At 38.8% G+C, this 6,142-nt stretch overlaps 1 protein-coding gene and 1 pseudogene across 1 annotated transcript in view; one reads left to right on the top strand and one right to left on the bottom strand.

The window, feature by feature from the left end:
• Positions 1-450: 450 nt before the first annotated feature.
• LOC149005653 (U-box domain-containing protein 14 pseudogene) overlaps positions 451-6,142 on the bottom strand; it is a 7,177-nt pseudogene continuing 1,485 nt past the window's right edge.
• The window catches only part of LOC149005652 (mRNA cap guanine-N(7) methyltransferase 1-like), a 26,106-nt gene continuing 25,890 nt past the window's right edge, over positions 5,927-6,142 (top strand). The window contains exon 1 of the mRNA XM_089167849.1: positions 5,927-6,082. The gene's annotated coding sequence lies outside the window, so the exon portion shown is untranslated. The remainder of the gene's footprint in view (positions 6,083-6,142) is intronic.

Below are 6,142 nucleotides of genomic sequence, written 5' to 3'. Positions count from 1 at the left end.
TCCTTATTCTCAAGATGGGTTCCCCAATCCCCTATAGGGATTAATGCCTATAGGTTATCCCACAAAGACTATTTATAGGGAAACCTAAAAACCCTAATCCCAATGTAATTACAATTTTACTCCAGTACTAATAATTGACCCAAACCTTGTTTCAATTACAAATACAACCAAAACTATAATTACATTGACCACATAATATAAGACACCCAAAACCCAACAATCTCCACCTTGGCTTGAATTCTGCAAACCACCTTGAAGAAAACCGTTGATGATGTTCTCTGGAATCACGCTCCCTTTGTAACTTACAATCAGTATAACCATATATTGTACATCTTCTATATGTACTTTCATATGTAAACTATTATAGCATTTGATGTCTGATCTATCAACTCCCATAAATCTGTCTTGGAAAAATATTTTTGTTGTTGAAGTGTCATGGAATTTGAATTTTCATGGTTCATCAACCATATCAATTGTGTGATGGAGGAGCTTTAGAAGATTTCCAGCTTTTTCTCTGGGCCTGTCAGTGCCATTCTCTGCCAGTTCCTTAAGAGCCTCTTTTGCTCCATGCTCCGTTGCAGCCTTCAGATGCTGCACATCACCAGTACATAGAGACCACAAAAGAGCGACAACATTCTCTCGGTTGTGTGGTGATCCAATCCGCATCACCTGTACTAAAACTGGGATAGGTTCTACTTGACCAATTGCCACTCTTCCTTCCTGATGACTAGCAAGGATGGCTAGTATAGCAAGTGCCTCATCCACCATCCCACCAGCAGCATCTGTCAGCAGTCTCATCAGTGGTGTGACAATCCCTGCCTTCATTGTCTTCAACTTATTGCGCGGGTGTATTGAAAGATTAAAAATTGTAGTGGCATCATCCTTCTTCCCTTTTGCCTCTTGGGGTTCCTTCGCAGAGAAGGTCAATGAGTGCTGGAATAGCCCCTGCACCACCAATTGCAACCTTGTTCTCATCTATCACAGAAAGACTAAAAAGGGTGGCAGCTGCATTTTCCCTTGCTTCCATGCTTCCATTTTTGAGCACATCCACTATATCAGCAATTGCTCTTGCATTTACAATGCTTCCCTTGTTAGCCTCATTTATGGAAAGATTGAGAAGCGCTGTAACTGCATGCTCCTGTGTCCTAGGATCTTCAGATGATAGTAAATCTAAAAGAAGGGGAATAGCTCCTGCCTCTGCAATACATACTCTGTTAGCTGCATTTCTTTTTGCCAACAATCGAAACTCACTAGTAGCTGCCCTCTGTTATTCTAAATTACCAATTGTCAGTTTTCGTACTAAGGCATCAATAGCTGCTCTATCACATGCTGAAACACAGTTGCCTGACGTCTTATTTCTATAGCTACCTTGCATCTTAGGTAGCTCAACACCATTGATTTCACACCACTGTGCAATCAGACCCTTCAAGACATAGTTGGGTGTCAGGGTTGTGTGCACGAGTGTATGCTGCGTCTTCGGACAAGTCTTGTGGCCAGCATCCAGCCATTTCTGAATTGAGGACCATTCATAAGTTTGTACAGTGGAGATGATTACTGGGTCCTTCATCAATTCAAGAGATATTGGGCAATGGAAATCATCTGGGATCACAGGAGACCTATGTTGCACCAAGCTCATTTCACTCTAGCAGGCATCTGCTTCTGGACACCCCTTAAGCATATAGTTCTTCATTTTCCTAAGTAACATTGACCTTTCTTCAAGTCCATCCACCACGTCTCTGCTGCTGAATATAACTGTTTCATGCAGCGCAAGTGAAATATTTATGAAAAAGTCCCTGAAATATTTTCAAAATTACTCCCACTAATTCACGTGAAAAGATCTTCTCAGGTTACCTCCAATTGGTATATTGTTGAATTAAAGTACATCAGGAAAGTTTCCAGAAAAGATTGGAGGGACACAACCGGTTCGCTTAAATACCAGACTCTTTAGACAAAATTTTTCTAGACATGTACTTAATCACCCAATATACATTTCCAGGATACCCGAAAAGAAAACAAAAATGTGAATATTGACTTCAAAAAAAAATTCTACAGCACCTCTGTAAGAAGAAAACAAAACCCTGCTCTGATACCATGTTGTAATGTGAGGAATTGCTCCTCTAAAAGTATTTTATTCACAAGACCTCAATAGGTATTTATAGTTACAACCTAGTTAAGTCCTATATTAAGTAGGAAAATGAAATATAGAAATTAAACTCTAGATTTACGAGGAAACATAATCCTATTCTAATTAGGAAACCTCAGTCCATGTTTTCAACAATAAAGCATATGACAGGATTGAATGGAGTTTCCTTAAACAAGCTCTTATCACCTATGGCTTTCCAAGTCAATGGATCGAGTGGATAATGTTCTATGTGCAATCTGTGAAATACTCTCTTCTGGTGAATGGTTTTATCTCTGGCAGTTTTTGTCCTTCTCGGGGGCTTAAACAAGGGGACCCGTTATCTTTGTACCTATTCATCCTTTGTGCTGAGCTATTAACTTCACATTTGGAAATAGCAGTCTCTCAGAGGAAACTTAAAGGCATTTCTTCAGCTCAGGGAGGTGAACGAATATCACATCTGGCTTTTGCTGATGATTTAATCTTGTTTGGTCAAGCCAAAGAATCTGAGGCTCATAATTTTAACCATAGAACAAAATTCCATCGAAACTTGCGAAATTTCCACAGAAATTTCCCATTTTGGAAAATGCGAAACGAAACTCATGAGGATCGAAAAAAAATCCTCAGTTTCAATCGAAACTGTCGAAATTTCGTTGAAACTTGTCGTAACCTCGAAACCTGTCGAAACTTGGTTCAACCCAGTTGGACCAGCTGGTTCATGAGGAAAAAAATTCCCAAATTTCGTGGGAAACTTGGGAAATTTCGTGGAAACCTGGGAAGTTTTGTGGAAACTTGGGACTTTTTCTTGTAAATTTTGTAGCTTTCCCAAATTTTCAATTTTTTTTGTTTATTTCATGTTTCCCCTAAATACCCACGACAAATACCCCCTCCATCAGGACTTCCCTATCCAAAGTGCGTATTCCCTCAGGTTGGTTATCTTAAGCATATTGATGACCAGACTCATAAAGTTACAGTTGTCGATTAACTTGACAACCATAGGCATAAAATATCATGGGATGTCTATGTTCGTTGGTTGGAGGAGAGGACGTTACAGGCATGGTACTACTCAGCTCATAGGATGAATCCACTCTTGGCACTCCTCTTAACACTAAGTTGTATTTTCCTTTTATTGTCAACTATTTTGAAGTTAGAAATTATATATTGAATGTTATGTGCTTAAGTAGTTAAGTTTATAAGGTACTTTTTGGACAACTCTACATTGATGTTATGTACATTGAATGACATATCTACATTGATTTTTTTTAGCAAAAATACAACAAATGCATTATTTATACTCTAATTAGCTTAAATATAGGATCCCACCTCAAAATACTCTCTAAAACCTGTTGAAACTTGATGTCGAAACTTGTACGGAAAAGTCATCGGTTTCCTCTAAATTTCCCAAGTTTCCACCTAAGTTTCCCATTTTCACCTGGTTGAAACTTGAGTTTCCCTCAAATTTTTTACCATGATTTTAACAGAATCATTCAGGAATATTGTACTCATTCGGGTCAAGAACTGAATGTAGAAAAAATAAGGGAGCGTTACAGTACAAGTACCTCAACAAGTATGAAGCGGACTTTAGCCACTCTCTTCAATATCACTCCAACTTCGGCAATGGACATATACTTGGGTATTCCACTATTTGCAGGCAAATTGAAGAAGAAACACTATAATACGTTGATAGAACGAGTAACCCGCAGATTGCAAGGATGAAAATCAAAAGTCCTCTCTGCCCCTGGTAAGACAGTTCTTATTAAAGCTACTTTGGTAGCTATTCCTTCACATTTTATGTCTTGCTTTAAGCTACCGATGGCCACAATCATGGAAATGGAGAAATCTATGAGGTCTTTCTTTTGGTCAAATGGAGAGAGACAACACATTCACACTGTGGATTGGCACACCATTTGTAAACAAAAATTGGAAGGAGGACTTAATGTTCAAAACCTTCAAGCTTTTAACCTAGCGCTTCTGTCTTGGAAGGCATGGAATCTAATTCAGTCTCCTAACACTATGTGGGGAAAGATTACTCCGCATTAATACTGCAAACACAACACATTTCTCGAAGTTCAACCGCAAGCCACTGATTTATGGGGGTGGAAATCTATCTTGATGGGGGCAGGATCTGGTGAAACAAGGTATAGTCATGCAAGTAGGATCGAGCAATACAATCAATCCTTGGTTGTCTAAGTGGATCCCAAATACTCCTCTGGATGTGGGTTGTTTTCCCTTTGCCCTAAAGGGTCCTTCTAAATTCACCCAACTAATCAATTCTGGAACTTATTCTTGGAACAGAGAGCTCTTAAATCAATGGTGGCCACGACAAGTAGTGGAGAAAATTCTTTCAATACTGATTCCTCGTTTGGCTTTGGAAGATTGCTTAATTTGGTCAGGGACAATTGTGGGAAATTTCTTAGTTAGATCAGCTTACAGATTAGTTTGGTCGCAATTAAATATATAGGATAATCAATTGAACACCAGATCGCCATGGCATCTTTTGTGAAAACTTGCTCTTCCTCCACGGGCTTTACACTTTCTTTGGAAACTCCTACATTAAAAGCTCCCAACAACTGACTTACTGGTAAATCGTGGTTGTTATGTGCCTCTTGACTGTTTATTCTGCGGGATGCAGGAGACATCACTAGATCATATTTTCATCCATTGCCAGTATGCCAATCAAGTATAGAATGATTTGGGGTTAGTTGACTTGATCCATGCAATTTCGATTACTTCTACTGTCTAACAATGTATCAATGTGGCACAAAACAGCGTCAACAAATCAAGGAGTCTCAACACTTTACTTGCCATTTGGCTTATTTGGAAAGCATACACGACAAATATAGCAACTCACTCCTCCACTCAGCCTTCACGAGTCAGCTTCCAGGTATGGAAGGGTATGCAGTTCTATTGCTTATCTAGTGATATGAAGCCAGTGCCAATATCCTCTCATGGTTGCATTAAATGGGAACTTCCTCCCTCCAATATCATAAAAATAAATGTTGCTGGTTCTTTCTTTAAGGAAGAGTAGCTGGCGGGATATGGAGGGATTTCAAGGAATCATCAGGGAAAGATGATATTTGGTTTTGGGCATGGTTTTGCTTCTCAAGACATTTTAACTCTGGAGGCTCTTTTGCTTTAAGGCAGGCTATCTATTGGGCGAAAGAGTTTAATTTGACCAAAATAGCTCTGGAAAGTGATAATCAAGTTCTAATCACCATTCTTCAGAAGCACCCAACAGAGGCCCGTGGAAGATCTTTCCAATCATCTCGGACATCTCCAACATGGCAGGCCAGTTTGAATAAATTTCGTTTGCACACATATTGAGGGAAGCAAATTTTGTAGCAAACTCTTTGGCAAAGGAAGGCGCTTTAAAGCAGGAAGCTTTCTTATATGTTCACACCCTCCCTACTCAAATTCGGCAACTTCTGTTATTTGACATGCTATCTCTAGGTTGTAATCGTGGTTTTTCCCTTTAATAAAAAGTCTCATTTACCAAAAAAAAATGGGTGAAGTTTAGAGATAAGAGTAAAATTGGTATCCATTATAGTTTTTATAAATAAGGGTAGTATTATCTTTTGACTTCTTACCTTTAATTAAGGGCAAAACCGACATTACATGTCCAATTTCTGCTTAGAAGTTAGGGGCAATAGTAATTTCATGAAAAATAAAATTTTATTAGTAATAAAGGTATAGTATAGGAGGCAACATGAGTAATTCCCTTTTTGGGGTGTTTTTTCATTCTATTGAACGCCTGGAATACTATAGTACAGGTATACTACGGTCAATTATTATACGTATAAAAAAGGCGAACTCTTCGTCCTTCTAGTTTGCCTTCTTCTGAAAACCTAGAATCGAACAGTAGCCAATCTCCACTGCTACATACTTTCGCTGTGCCTGTTGCCATCTCTATTAATTGCAATCGCTGGAGCAAGTTCGCTTACTCTTACCGTTCCTGAAGTCCAGGTTGGTTGATACCTGTAAAATCTGGATTAAATGATCATTTCTTGGTCTAAAACTATTCGT

Source organism: Hakea prostrata, chromosome 9 (genome assembly GCF_041222555.1).
Source record: "Hakea prostrata isolate BN-2017 chromosome 9, UWA_Hpros_2, whole genome shotgun sequence".
Classification (NCBI taxonomy): Eukaryota; Viridiplantae; Streptophyta; class Magnoliopsida; order Proteales; family Proteaceae; genus Hakea; species Hakea prostrata.
This window is presented reverse-complemented; position numbering and strand designations above follow the sequence as displayed.